The sequence below is a fragment of the Triticum dicoccoides genome, chromosome 1A (assembly GCF_002162155.2).
Source record: "Triticum dicoccoides isolate Atlit2015 ecotype Zavitan chromosome 1A, WEW_v2.0, whole genome shotgun sequence".
Taxonomy (NCBI): domain Eukaryota; kingdom Viridiplantae; phylum Streptophyta; class Magnoliopsida; order Poales; family Poaceae; genus Triticum; species Triticum dicoccoides.
Window position 1 is genome coordinate 270,734,398 of NC_041380.1, and position 15,113 is coordinate 270,749,510.

The 15,113-nt window shown below is 47.3% G+C and overlaps 1 pseudogene; it reads right to left on the bottom strand.

Moving 5' to 3' along the window:
* Positions 1 to 6,294: 6,294 nt before the first annotated feature.
* Positions 6,295 to 14,900, bottom strand: LOC119281232 (annotated as a pseudogene).
* Between the last annotated feature and the right edge of the window lie 213 nt (positions 14,901 to 15,113).

Here is a 15,113-nt window from a genome sequence, read left to right on the forward strand (position 1 = left end):
TACTCCCACTAGGAGGACTCCTCCTCCTCTTGGCACGCCCTCCTAGGGCCAGCCGGCCTCCCCCCTTTCTCCTTTATATACGGGGGCAGGGGCACCCCATGACACACAAGTTGATCATTGATCTTTTAGCCGTGTGCGGTGCCCCCCTCCACCATAATCCACCTCAGTCATATCGTAGCGGTGCTTAGACGAAGCCCTACGTCGGTAGCTTCTCAACACCGTCATCATGCTGTCGTGCTGACGAAACTCTCCCTTGAAGCTCTACTGGATCATGAGTTCATGGGACGTCACCGAGCTGAACGTGTGCAGATCGCGGAGGTGCCGTACGTTTGGTACTAGGATCGGTCGATCGTGAAGACATACGACTACATCAACTGCGTTGTCATAATGCTTCCGCTTACGGTCTACGAGGGTACGTGGACGACACTCTCCCCTCTCGTTGCTATGCATCACCATGATCTTGCATGTGCGTAGGAATTTTTTTGAAATTACTGCGTTCCCTAATAGTATCATCCCACTATCTTTTTGCTTTTACTTGTCTTAGTTCAATCTTTTGATTTAGATGAAATAAAGTTTAGTTCGATCCTTATTTGAAAGTTTGCTTAGTGATCTATCCTTGTAATCATGTGCAAGTTATATAATAAAGTTAGTTTGAGTTTTTGCTTTCTTTACTTTCATGTTGCAAATAAAGAAAATAAATAAGAAAGAAAGAGAAAGATAAAGGAAATAAATGAAGAAAGGAAATAAATAATGAAAAAAATTATATACTAATCCTATGGTAGGTGATGGCACCACATAAGGAAAAGTATAAGTAGAAAATTTTATTAGAGATTGACAAACATAGCATTAGTCAATGATGCAACTCATCAAATAATTAATAAGGGAATGGAAGATTCACATATAGATATACCATCCTAGAAATCTTTTGTGATTGTGAGCCCTCATCAAAATATTATATTCCAAAATTGTTGACGTTGGACAAGGAAGACAACTTAATGGTTTATGCTTGTTTATATTCACATAGAAGTCATATTGTCATAGATCCTTTAACATGTGATGCTTGCCTCTATCTTTGCTAGCCAAAAATTCCACACTAAGTAGAGATACTACTTGTCATCCAAAAACCCTTAAACCAAAATCTTTTTCAAGTGTCCACCATACCTACCTAGGGATTGAGCAAGATCCCTCAAGTAAGTTGTCATCGATGCAAAATGCCAATAAAATTGCTTCTAAAAGTGTGAGATCATTTAGTGTAAGAGAAAATTGAGTGTTATACGAACTTGGATGACAAAGAATAAAAGTGACAAACTGCATAATAAAGGTTGTCATTTTAAGGGGCAATACAATGTGATGTTCTCTTGCACTAAGGGATTGAGCATACAAACAAATAAGTGCATGGCAACCTCTCATTCCCTCTGCGAAGGGCCTATCTTTTACTTTTATGCAAAGAGTCAAAGTTTTTCTCTCTATTCCTTTTAATTTTCTCATTTGGCAAGCATCATGTGGTGAGGAAAGTTCTAGGCACATATGTCCAATTGAATATAGATAGCATGAGTTATTATTGTTGACATTACCCTTGAGGTGAGTATGTTGGGAGGCGAAACTATAAGCCCCTATCTTTCTATGTGTCCGGTTGAAACGTTTTGCTCATGGGTACGAGGTGAGTGTTAGCAATCATAGAAGACTATATGATGGTTGAGTATGTGGACTTGCCTAAAGGCTCCGACACGTGACCCTTCCTGAAAAGATGATGAATTGTAGTTGCAAAGTTGACCGAGAACATATTTGTTGGTCTCTAATAGAGTTTTTTCTTCATACTTTGATTGTGTGATGAACTATTACTTATTCATGAGAAGTATATGATAAAAGTTCTATGATAAGAGTCCTATGTTAAATTTTGTTGCTGTTATAATAATCAACATGATGCTTCTATGTCCGTATTTTGTTTTTACCGACACCTCTCTCTCAAAGCATGTTGACATGTTTTTCAATTTCAGTTTTTGCTTGAGGACAAGCGAGGTCTAAGCTTGGGGGAGTTGATACATTCATTTTGCATCATGTTTTCTTACTGTTATTTATAATGTTTTTATCCATAATAATGCTTTTTGGAGTAATTCTAATGCCTTTTCTCTCATAATTTGCAAGGACACACCAAGAGGGAGAATTCCGGCAGCTGGAAATCTGGACCTGGAAAAGCTACGTCAGGCTATCTATTCTGCACAACTCCAAATGAGCTGAAACTTCACGGAGAATTTTTATGGATTATTTAAGAAACATTGGAGCCAATAAATGAGCTAAAACTTCACGGAGCGCGCCCTGGTGGGTTGTGGCCTCCTCGGCCCACCTCCGGTGCCCATCTTTTAGTATACAAGTCATTTTGACATAGAAAAAATAAGAGGGGGACTTTCGGGACAAAGCGCCGCCGCCTCGAGGCGGAACTTGGAGGAGCACTTTTGCCCTCCGGCGGAGCGATTCTGCCAGGGGAACTTCCCTCCGTAGGGGGAAATCATCGTCATCATCATCACCAACAACTCTCCCATCTTGGGGAGGGCAATCTCCATCAACATCTTCACCAGTGCCATCTCATCTCATCTCAAACCCTAGTTCATCTCTTGTATTCAATCTTGTTACCGGAAATATAGATTGTTGCTAGGGGGTGACTAGTAGTGTTGATTACATCTTGTAGTTGATTACTATATGGTTTATTTGGTGGAAGATTATATGTTCAGATCCATTATGCATATTAATACCCCTCTTATCACGAGCATGTTTATTATTTGTGAGTAGTTACTTTTGTTCTTGAGGTCACGGGAGAAATCATGTTGCAAGTAATCATGTGAATTTGATATGTGTTCGATATTTTGATGGTATGTATGTTGTGATTCCCTTAATGGTGTCATGTGAACGTCGACTACATGACACTTCACCATATTTGGGCCTAAGAGAATGCATTGTGGAGTAGTAAATAGATGGTGGGTTGCGAGAGTGACGGAAACTTAAACCCCAGTTTATGCACTATTCCATAAGGGACCGATTGGATCCTAGATTTTAATGCTATGGTTAGAATTTATTGTTAATACTTTTCTCGTAGTTGCAGATGCTTGCGGGAGGGTTAATCATAAGTAGGAGGTTTCTTCAAGTAAGAACAACACCTAAGCACCAGTCCACCCACATATCAAATTATCAAAGTAGCGAACACAAATCAAATCAACATGATGAAAGTGACTAGATGAAATTCCCGTGTACCCTCAAGAACTCTTTGCTTATTATAAGAGACTGTTTTGGCATGTCCTTTGCCTCAAAAGGATTGGGCTACCTTGCTGCATACTTGTTACTATTATCGTTACTTGCTCTTTACAAATTATCTTGCTATCAAACTACTCGCTACTTACAATTTCAGCACTTGTAGACATTACCTTACTAAAAACTACTTGTCATTTCTTTCTGCTCCTCGTTGGGTTTGACACTCTTACTTATCAAAAAGAGCTACAATTGATCCCCTATACTTGTGGGTCATCATGGTCCTTCCGGAGAATGCCTCACGGTGCGGGAAGGACGGGGACTGCGCGAACGACAGTGGCCATGGCGATGGTGGTTCGGTTTTGCGCGGAGTAGGAAGAAAGCGGCGCGAGGAAAAAAAGGAAAAGCTAGGGTACGTCTGCGGGGTGAGGGGAGGTCTTATCCACCATAGGGACATGCGGGATGGCCGACGCGTGGCCATCCACTGCCACGGAAGCGGCGCCCGTGTCCACCGCACCTCTTGTAAACAGAGGTAGGGGTCGGCGGCGCAGGTGGGCTGGGCTGCACTATGCACTTGCGGCCCAAGTGCACAGTGGGCCTTTTCTTTTTTCCTTTTCTATTTTGTATGTTCTTCTCTGTTTTTCATTTTTTATTGTATTACCAAATGAGTTTTGTTCAATATGGAATTTGGCATATAAATATTAGCCAACATTTTGAGCTAGCCCACCAAGTTTGAATTTATTTTGAAATGTATAACTATTTGTTTAATTTGAAAAGTCTCAATTTATTGCTACTGGTTCAGTTTTAAATAGGTTAAGGGCATTTCAATAATTCAAATGAGATTGGATAATTCATGACAATTACTTAGTGAATATTTGCAACCCAACCAACATTTTGTCTAGCTGTTTAAAGAAATCTTATTTTTGGCTTTATTTTAAAGTTGAATTTGAACTAGGTTTGGATCAAAGTGAAGTTTAGGAAAATTAATTGTGATGACATGGCACCATTAGCATGAGTTTACTGTAGCTTGACATCAGGGGTGTTACAAATTTCCACCACTAAGATAAATCTCGTCCCGGGATTTAAGAGGTAGACGGAAAGAGGGAAAGGGCCTGACTACGAATCTAACAAATCTTCTCGGGCTTGGTTACTCTTCAGCGAAGATGTCGATCCACTGCATTCAAGTCTTTATTTCTCTGCATGAATGCACCATGATATAGTTGTCATTCTTCCTTTAGGATCTTCATCACACTTACGAAAACGATAAGGGATAACTCAGGAACGATGGAATTCTACAAGCGGTAATTATCTGAGGTTATCTCATGAATGAAACAGATAGGTATCTCTCGAGTTTTGGGTCATAGGAATCATAACGAGAGTGACTTAAAAAGGGACGAATAACTTCATTTGATTAGAGAACATTTAATGCCTAATGCATGATGTAAGAGAGGCCTAGAGTGTCGAAGAATGAATCTTGCATCTGATACCGGAATGTATCATCTCAAAGAAGGTGGCTCGCGGAAATACATACGAAGTCAAGTGCAAGGGTGATTTTGGATACAAGGATTACATAGTCATTTACACGAAACTTCACAATTAATGAGAGAGTTTCCGTAAGGAATTCAAAGGAATGGCAGGCTCGAGGTAGAATGATAAGAGATCACATGGGCAACTAGAATATGCAGTCGCAAGTGCTACAGAAAGGCAAGGCATACTGCACCAGTATGTATTTGAGGACTCAAGCATTTCTGATTCATTAGGATGGTCAAAATCAAAGTGACCAACATACATACCACCACGATGAATAAGAGGGGTGGCGACATCTTGTGTGATCACGATACAAGGTTCGTCAGAGAACAATTTGCCAGCAATGTTGGCAACAACATCGGTACCAAGAGCGAGGGACGAAGAGAACCAATTTCCTGCTCGTTGAAATGAGGCGGGCCAATAGGCAAAGTTCTCGCCCACCGGTGGCTACCGGAATGTCATCAACAATAGTAACAAGGTCTTACTGACAGAGTTGTACACGTTTACATAAGCAGGGAACTATTACTGCTTAGATCATATAAAAAACAACAACAACAACAACAACCAGGTCCATGCCCAATAACAACAAACCACAAGGAGGGGGCGCGTGTTTGTCCGGTGGGCCGAGGAGAGAAGTCATAGAAAAAATACATTAAAACAAACATCGCTAACAACCCCAGACAAACAAAAGTGCACTGGTGGTTAGTGCAATATGCCTAAACTTTCAGAGAGCAGCATCTACAAGGTCTCGGGTAATCCGAATTGGGAAGAATAGGAGAAGCCAATTCAAGGAACAGTTAAAGTAAATGTTGACGCTTCATTCTATGCTAATGAGAATAAGGGTGCAACAGGAGCAATAATTAGAGATAATAACGAGGTGTTTCTGGCAGCGACTTGCAGGCCATCACAACATGTTACTGATGCACATTCTATCGAGGCAATGGCGGTGTATCAGGGGCTTCTGCTCGCCGATGAAATGTGCTCTTGATTCAGATTGAATCAGATTCTCTTGAGGTGATCAACGCATGTTCTGGAGAAGACAGAATCTGGAGTCAAGGAGGGGCGATCTACGCTGATTGCTTTATTGCAACGAGAATGCTAGGTTCCGTTCAATTCATGCACTATGTCTGGAAGACGAATGAAGCGGCACATGTTTAACTAAATTTGCATATAATAGTGATAGTGCTTGTAAGTGGGTCGATGAACCCCCTGATTTCTCGGTGAATGCCATTGCGAACGATGTAACTATATTATCAAATTAATAAAGTAGACATGATGGTCCTAAGAAAAACCAGACAAACAAACCAAAGGCACAACAATCAATTGATGACATCAACTTAGATGTGACATCTAGATGAGCCTCCTAGACAGTGGACGCAACCTTATTTAATTACAGTGCAAACGATCACCTACCAGGTCAGGCATAGTACCGATGTTTACACGAAACGAACGAATGGAATGAACAATACAGAACCACCGCCAAAAACAATACAAACCTATACAAATGGTAGTACTAACCAGCACATATCATACTCGCGAACTAACAAGGTCGCCGATCATGATCGCCATGAACGGCTTGTCCAAGGTGGACCTCCGGCGAGCGGAGAGCTCCTGAGCCATGGTGCGCATATCCGAGCGAGCGTCGGGGTTGGTGCGGACACAGGATAGTGCCACGACGAAGACGAACACCACCTGCGCTGCCATCTGCTCGGCGGGACCGTCCAGCCTCTGGTCCACCAGGTCCCTAAGCAGCAGGAGCGCGGCCGACTTGCCGACACCGGCCTGCGCCTCGTCGAGGCTGTACAGTGAGCTGATGAGCCCGCCCGGGAACTTGCCGGTCAGGATCTCCATGGCCACCACGCCGAAGCTGTACACGTCGCACTTGGTCGTCACCCTCAAGTAGGCGAGCTCTGCAGCAAGAAACGCGATGACAAATGTGAGCAGCGAGCTTGCAAGCAGTAACGGAGCACAATTCAGGGTGCGTAGCGGGTGTACGTACTTGGCGCCATGTATCCATAGGAGCCGGCCACGCTGGTGCAGTTGGAGCGGCCGGGCGCGAGGAACCTGGCCGTGCCGAATTCTGACAGCCGCGTCTCGTACTCGGCGTCCAGAAGGACGTTGTTGACGGAGACGTCGCGGTGGATCATCGGCGGCGAGCAGTCGTGGTGCAGGTAGGCCAGCGCGCTCGCCAGGCCCCTGATCGCGCGCATCCTGGCCGGCCAGTCGAACCTCTCGCCGCTGCGCTCGCCGCCCATGTACAACACCTTCCCTAGGCTACCCCTCTCGACGCGCTCGTAGACGAGGTACATGTACCCGCCGGTGGCGCAGAACCCGTGGAGCTTGATGATGTTCCGGTGGCGGACGTGCGTCAGGGCCCTCACCTCGTTCTCGAAGCTCTTCTCGCTGATGCCCTAGCACGCGTCCCCTGTTTCCGACACGTCGAGCTTTTTCACGGCGAGGGAGTGGCCGCCGGGCACTTTGGCGTGGTACACGCTCCCGAAGCTGCCCTTGCCGATGCAGTAGGCCTCGTTGAAGTGCTCCGTCGCCGCCAGGATCTCGCCGAACAAGAACTCCGCGTCCTTGCTCCATATGGACGCCTGCAGATCTGTCGTGCCGCTGCCGCTCGCTGTTGTCTCCTCCGTGTTTTCGTTGGTTCGCGTCTTCTTGCGGACGAGCACGAGAGCCACTGTAGCGACAAAGAAGAGCAGCGCGCCGACAACAGACATGGCGACATCAAGTATCAGCTTGGTGATGTGTCGCCGTGAGCCAACTCCGGCACCGGTGGAATACAAGCTGCAAGATTTCAGACCGGCTACGTCGCCGCACAGGCCCGGGTTGCCACTGAGATCCAGGTCGCTCAGCGAGCTCATCTTGCCCAGCAGAGCCGACACCGCTCCGGTGAGGTTGTTGCTGATCAGGTTCAGGTACCACATGCGGTCCAATTTCGTGAGCTCCACGGGCACGCCGCCCTCGAGCTCATTCCCAGACAGGTCCATTTTCTCCAGCAGCAGCATTGTTGTGACGTTCCCTAGTGTCGGAGGGATCGGTCCTGACAACATGTTGTGACTCAGGTTCAGTTTGAGCAATTGTAATTTGCCGAGCTCAGGAGGGATTACGCCGGCGAGATGATTCGATGCGAGGCTCAAATCATTCAGTGCAGGCATGCCACCGAAACCGGGAGGAATTGTCCCGGTGATCTTGTTGAGCTCCAGGTTCAGATACAAGAGGCTCTTGAACTGAGCCCAGTGCTCCGGGAGCTCGCCGCCGAAGGAATTCCCAGAGAGATCGATGTAGTAAAGGTTAGGATGCAATCCTAAGACTTCTGACACGTCGCCGGTAAGCCGGTTACGTGACATCCTGATGCATACCAGCTTGGTCAAGTTGCGGTAGCAAGCAGGCACGGGGCCGGTGAACTGGTTACTGTCCAGGCCAAGGTACATGAGGCGGGAGGCGCTCAGGCCCAGCCCTGGTGGCAGCTCGCCGGAGAAGTTGTTGTTGGCCATGCTTACCACGGTCAGCTGGCGGCTGGAAATCGGCGGGATTGTACCGGAGAAGAAGTTGTTGAAGGCGACGATGTAGATGAGGTTCGGCAACCGGACAAGCCCGGCCGGCAGCTCCCCATCGAGCATGTTGGTGCTCACGGATATCTTCTGCAGCGCCCTCATGTTCCCCAACTCGTCAGGCAACCGGCCGGTGAGCTTGTTGTTGTACAGCCGAAGAGTCTCTAATCTTGTGAGGTTGCCGATGGTCCGTGGTATGGTACCAGAGAATTTGTTCTCGGCGAGGTCCAGCAGCCTCAGATTCGTCAGACTTCCGATGATCGCCGGGATCTCGCCGGAGAGGTTGTTGGTCGCGAAGGAGAGGAACTGCAGCCTCGACGCCTGTCAGCGATCAGGCCAGCAGGAGTGCATCAGATGAGCGCGAGAAGCTGATTCAAGTGACGGGCCGGCCCAGAAGGGAGCCTCGTCTGCCCACTCGGCTTGCTGGGCCGGAATGGGCCTAGTGGACTCACTACTTAAAGAGGTTGTAGTGTGTGTGAGAGGGTAGGCGGTGGCAAACGGCTAGTTGGCCGCGAGGCTTGTGTGTGTATCTGTACTTTCTTCCCCAATTCCCCTTCCTCCTCTTGAATTGTAGCTCGGATCTAAATCAATGGAGTATTAGAGAGAGAGAGATCGCCTAACAATCTGGTATCAGAGCCTCCCATCCTGGAATTCCCTCGCCACCCCCACCACACTCGCTTCGCTGACCGCCGCCGCGCTGAAGTTATGGATCGAATTTCACCGGAGACGAAGGCGATGTACGAGCTATTACGGGCGGATTTCGACACCGCCCTCGCCAAGAGCTCCTCCGAGCGGAACGAGGCGACGGTGACCGCGCTTGCCAAGCTCGACACCAAGTTGGATCAGCTTTTGGGGCGGATCGACGACGTCAAGCTCGCCCTCAGCATCGACCTCGACGAGATCCACGAAGAAATTGGGGCCACACCGCCTCCGTCACCGTGAGATCCGTCTGCTAGCAAGCAGCCGGTGCAAGGTACCACGACTGGGTTTGATGGATTGGCTCCCAAGTATGTTCCCCCTCAGGTTCGAGGTATGCATTCAGAGCACAATTCTCCTAGGCACGTCAGTACACCTCAGGAGAATTTCCGTCAGTCCCTGTTGAGGCACTTGGATTTGGCCCTCGGATTGAGTTACCTAGGTTTGATGGGTCCAATCCGAAGTTATGGCAGACTAGATGTGAGGATTATTTCCGTTTTTGGAACACATCGCAGAATCAGTGGGTCTCTTTTGCTTCATCTTTGTTTGATGGGTCTGCTGCTCGTTGGTTGGAGTCTGTTCAACGTAGAGCACCTAATGCATCTTGTTCAGAGTTTTGTAGTTTGTTGATGTCCCGTTTTGGCCGTAATAAGCACCAAAATTTGTTGCGTCAGTTATTTTCTATCCGTCAAACTAGCACTGTTGAAGAGTATGTTGAGCGATTTTCAGAACTGTTTGATTAGTTAACTGCTTATGAGGATCACCCTAATATAGTGCATTATGTGACTCGTATCATGGAAGGATTGACACCTGCAGTGCGCATGTTGGTTGGCATTCAGCAGCCGCTTGATTTGGACTCTACATATGCTTTGGCTTTGTTGTCAGATGAATTAACCAGTTCATTGACACAACCCATACCATTTGTTTCTCGCTCAACATCGTCAGGGTTGATTGGAACGAGTCGCTCAGGCCCAAGTAAAGTTTTGGAGGAGAAGAAGGTAACTGACACTGTGAAATCGCCCGCAACTGATGATAGATTGTCAGCTTTGCGTGCATTCAGAAGGTCTAAGGGATTGTGTTTTGTCTGTGGTGAGCGTTGGGCTCGAGATCATAAATGTAAGCAGGAAATTCAGTTACATGTGGTTCAAGAGATGTTGGAATGTGTACAGTGTTGGCCTGATGAATTCAGTAATTCAGAGGAATACATGGTTAATGAAGTTAATGCTATGACATTATCTGCAGCTGCTATTGGTGATCCTACTGTTCCTGCTGTGTCCACTATGAAGCTGAGAATTCAGTTGCAAGGACGCGCTCTGTATTTTTTAGTGGATTCTGGTAATAGTCATACTTTTATTGATGCAGTTGTAGCTGTTTCCTTATCAGGTGTTTCTGACATGCCAGTCTCCATGGTCAGAGTGGCTGATGGTAAACTTATTCCTTGCTCTCACCAGTTAAAAACAGGGTAGTGGTCTTGTGCTGGTTATCATTTCACTAGTCGGTTTAAGGTTTTTCCCTTGGGGACTTATGATGGCATATTGGGCATGGATTGGCTTGTTGCTCATAGCCCAATGCAAGTGGATTGGGCTGAACATTGGATTTCCTTCCAGAAAGACCATACTCTAGTTACATTGCTTGGTGCAGATGCTAGCCCTCAGTTGTGTGCAGTAATGGAACTGTCAGCTTTGCTAGTAACCGAAGAAATGGTTCTGTCTGAATTACCTCAGGAAATTCAAGAGCTTATTGAGAAATTTGCTCCAGTTTTTGCAGCCCCTACCGGTTTACCACCTAGAAGGAAGTATGATCATACAATCCCTCTCATTCCTGGAGCTGGTCCTGTTGTGGTCCTGTTGCCATCAGACCATATAGAGTTGCTCCTGCTTTGAAGGATGAATTGGAGAAGCAAGTGAAAGAAATGTTGGATTCTGGTGTGATTCGACCTAGTAACAGCCCTTTTTCTTCCCCAATGTTGTTGGTACAAAAGAAGGACCATTCTTGGAGGCCTGTTTTTGATTATAGGCATCTTAATGCTATTACTGCTAAATGCAAATATCCAATTCCAGTGATTGATGAGCTTTTTGTGAGTTAGCTGGTTCTTCATGGTTTTCAAAATTGGATTTAAGATCAGGTTATCATCAGATAAGGCTTGCCCCTGGAGAGGAGTATAAGACTGCATTTCAATCTCATAATGGGCATTTTGAGTTTTTGGTTATGTCACAAGGGCTGACTGGGGGGCCTAACACTTTTCAGTTTGCTATGAATAGTGATTTGTCCCCTGTGTTGAGGAAATGTGCAGTGGTCTTCTTTGATGATATTCTAGTTTTTAGTGCTACTTATGCACTTCATTTGCAACATTTGGCAGAAGTACTTCAGTTGTTACTTAAGCATCAATGGCAAGTCAGATTATCCAAGTGTGCTTTTGCTTAGCAAGAAATTGGATATTTAGGTCACATTATCAGTGGTGAAGGTGTGTCCACTGACCCTGCTAAGATCTCTGCTATTCAGGATTGGCCAGTTCCTGTGTCTGTTAAAGAGGTAAGGGGATTTTTGGGCTTGGCTGGATATTATAGGAAGTTCATTAAGCTTTATGGAGTTATTAGTAGGCCCCTCACCTTGTTGCTCAAAAAAGGGGTGTACTTCCATTGGACAAATGTGGAACAACAGTCCTTTGTGGCCCTCAAAGAAGCTCTTGCTTCAGCACCAGTGTTAGCACTTCCTGATTTTTCAAAGAAGTTTATTGTGGAAACAGATGCTTGCGATGTGGGAATTGGAGCAGTTCTTATGCAAGATGGTCACCCCTTAGCTTATGTTAGTAAGGCCTTGGGCCCCAGGAATCAGGCACTCTCTGTTTATGAAAAAGAGTATTTAGCTATACTTCTTGCTGTAGATCATTGGCGACAATACTTGCAGTTATCTGAATTTGTTATTCAGACAGATCAGAGGAGTTTGGCCAGTTTGTCTGACCAGCGTTTGCATACAGTTTGGCAACAAAAAGCTTTGACTAAATTGCTTGGTCTGACTTACACCATTTGCTATAGAAAAGGAGTTGAGAACAGAGCTGTTGATGCTTTATCTAGGAGGCCCCACACTGCACAAGAAATACTCCCTAAACTTCATCATATCTCTTCTGTTCAACCATTGTGGTTGGAAGATATCGTTCAGAGCTATGTTGATCATCCCTTTTCTGGTGCATTATTGCAACGATTGGCAATTGATCCTCGATCTGATAAGAAGTTTTCCTTGAGAGCTGGTATTTTGCGCATTGATCAGTGCATTTGGGTGGGTGCTAAACCTCAGTTGCATCATAAATTGGTCAGTGCTTTCCATGATAGTGCAATTGGTGGACACTCTGGTTTTCCTGTCACCTATAAACGTGTGAGACAGTTGTTTCGTTGGGCAGGAATGCGACGTTTTATTAAACAGTTTGTGCAACATTGTTTGATCTGTCAGCAAGCTAAGCCCGAACGTATACCATATCCTGGTTTGTTGCAACCCTTGCCAATTCCAACATTGCCCTGGGAAATGGTGTCTATGGATTTTGTTGAAGGTATCCCCACATCTGGCAGGTATAATTGTTTGTTGGTGGTCATTGATAAGTTGACAAAGTATGGTCATTTCATTCCCTTGCAACACCCCTTCACTGCTGTGTCTGTGGCTGAAGCGTTTCTGAATGCAGTTTATCGTCTCCATGGCATGCCACTGTCCATTGTGTCAGATCGTGACCGAGTGTTTACTAGCCTTTTTTGGAAGGAGTTGTTTGCTAAGACAGGCACTTTGCTTCGTATGAGCTCTGCTAGACACCCACAAACGGATGGCCAGACTGAACGTGTGAATCACCAAGTAGAATGCTTTCTTCGATGCTTTGTCGGTGCACATCCCACTCGTTGGGCACAATGGATACCCTTGTGTGAGTTTTGGTATAATACGAATTGGCATTCGGCTACAGGGCAAACACCCTTTGAGGTTGTTTATGGGCATACTCCTCGTCACTTTGGTATTTCTGTTGATGATACAATTCAGTCTGAAGATCTGAAACAATGGCTTGATCAACGCAAGGTGGTCCTCGATTCAGTTCAGCAGCATCTGTCTCGTGCGCAACAGCGAATGAAAGTTCAGGCAGATAAGCATCGTACTGAGCGTTCGTTCGACATTGGGGATTTTGTGTTCCTCAAGTTGCAACCATATTTACAGTCTTATGTTGCTCCACGCGCTAATCATAAGTTGGCTTTTAAGTTTTATGGGCCTTTCCAGATTATTGCTCGTGTGGGAGAAGTGGCTTACGAGCTGGCCTTGCCTCCTTCTAGTAAGGTCCACCCGGTTTTCCATGTTTCACTGTTGAAGGTCCTGGCTCCTGGTTGCGAAGCACTTCCACAACTGCCTTCTTCTAATGCTCATCTTCAGGTGCCTGTTGAGATTTTGCAACAGCGAGTGATCAGACGTGGTTCTAGTTCTTTGGTTCAAGTTTTGGTTTGTTGGAGTGATTCTTCTGATGAACTCGCCACTTGGGAAGATAAGAAGACGTTAAAGCAAATGTTTCCAAGGGCTCCGGCTTGGGGACAAGCCGCTTCTAAGAAAGGGGGAATTGTCAGCGATCAGGCCAGCAGGAGTGCATCAGATGAGCGCGAGAAGCTGATACAAGTGACGGGCCGGCCCAGAAGGGAGCCTCGTCTGCCCACTCGGCTCACTGGGCCGGAATGGGCCTAGTGGACTCACTACTTAAAAAGGTTGTAGTGGGTGTGTGAGAGGGTAGGCGGTGGCAAACGGCTAGTTGGCCGCGAGGCTTGCGTGTGTATCTGTACTTTCTTCCCCAATTCCCCTTCCTCCTCTCGAATTGTAGCTCGGATCTGAATCAATGGAGTATTAGAGAGAGAGATCGCCTAACAACGCCATGCCGACCTCAGCGGGGATCTCGCCGATGAAATGGTTCTTGTCCGCCTGAAACACCGTGAGACGTGTCCACGCCGAGAAGTAGTCCGGCAAGATATCCCCAGTGAGCATGTTCTTGGAGACGTTGAATTCTCGTACTCTCCTCAGCTTGGCCCACGACACCGGCAGCTTTCCGGAGAGCTTGTTGACCGCGAGGCCAATGACGGTGAGGTTGGTGCAGTGGCTGAGTTTCGTCGGAAGGGTGGACTCCAGCTGAGCGATGCTGACATTGATGCGCTCGAGCGAGCGGAGCTGGCCGAGAGAGGCGGGGATCGCGCCGCCCAGCGGGTTGCTGTGCAGCTCGAGCACTCGCAACCTCGAGATGGAACCGAGCGCCGGCGGTATGCCGCCGGAAAAACTGTTCTTGCCAAGAACGAGGCTCTGAAGCCTGGTCAAGTTGGCGACCGACGGCGGTATTTCGCCGGCGAACTGATTGGAAGAAAGGTTGAGGTGCTCGAGGTTGGGCATGTACGCAGGCAAGGCCGGCGGGATTGGCCCGGAAAAATTATTGTTGGACAAATCAACCGACGTGATGTTAAGCAGCAGCGCGGACACGTTCGACGGGAACGGCCCGACCAGCGCGTTGTAGCTGAGGTTGAGGCTGCCGAGGCTGGGCAGGGACGAGAGGTCCAGAGCGTGGAGGCTTCCGTCGATGCCGGCGCCAGACACGTCGACGCCGACGACCCTGCCGAAGACGTCGCACGTCATGCCGTGCCACGAGCACACCGCGAAGCTGGAGTTGGCGGCGGCCGCCCGGTCCCACGAGGCCAGAGCGCCCGCGGCGGCCGCGGTCAGCGGCAGGCTGTCCTTCCATTCCAGGAGCGCCTCTGCCTCGCCGGGCGCAGAGCTCGCGCCGCGCAGCTGCGAGGACGACAGGAGCAGGAAGAGAAGAAGCGCGAGCCGGAGAGTGTCTCGGCTGGACGCACTTGCTTGACGGTGATCATGGCGCCTCATCTCGATCTCTCTCGGAGAATCAGCAGTGGATGAGGATCGTTCGTCAACCATGTCATGGGAGTACGTGATCAATTTGGAGTGCAGCTGCAGTCATCGCGGGCATTGCCTGTGGTCCGAGCTCTTCTACAGAGAGTGGACATTTGATATGAGAGCGCTGACCGGTGGTAGAAGAGTTGATGCTTGCAACCATTCGGGGTACGACTGTAACTTGGG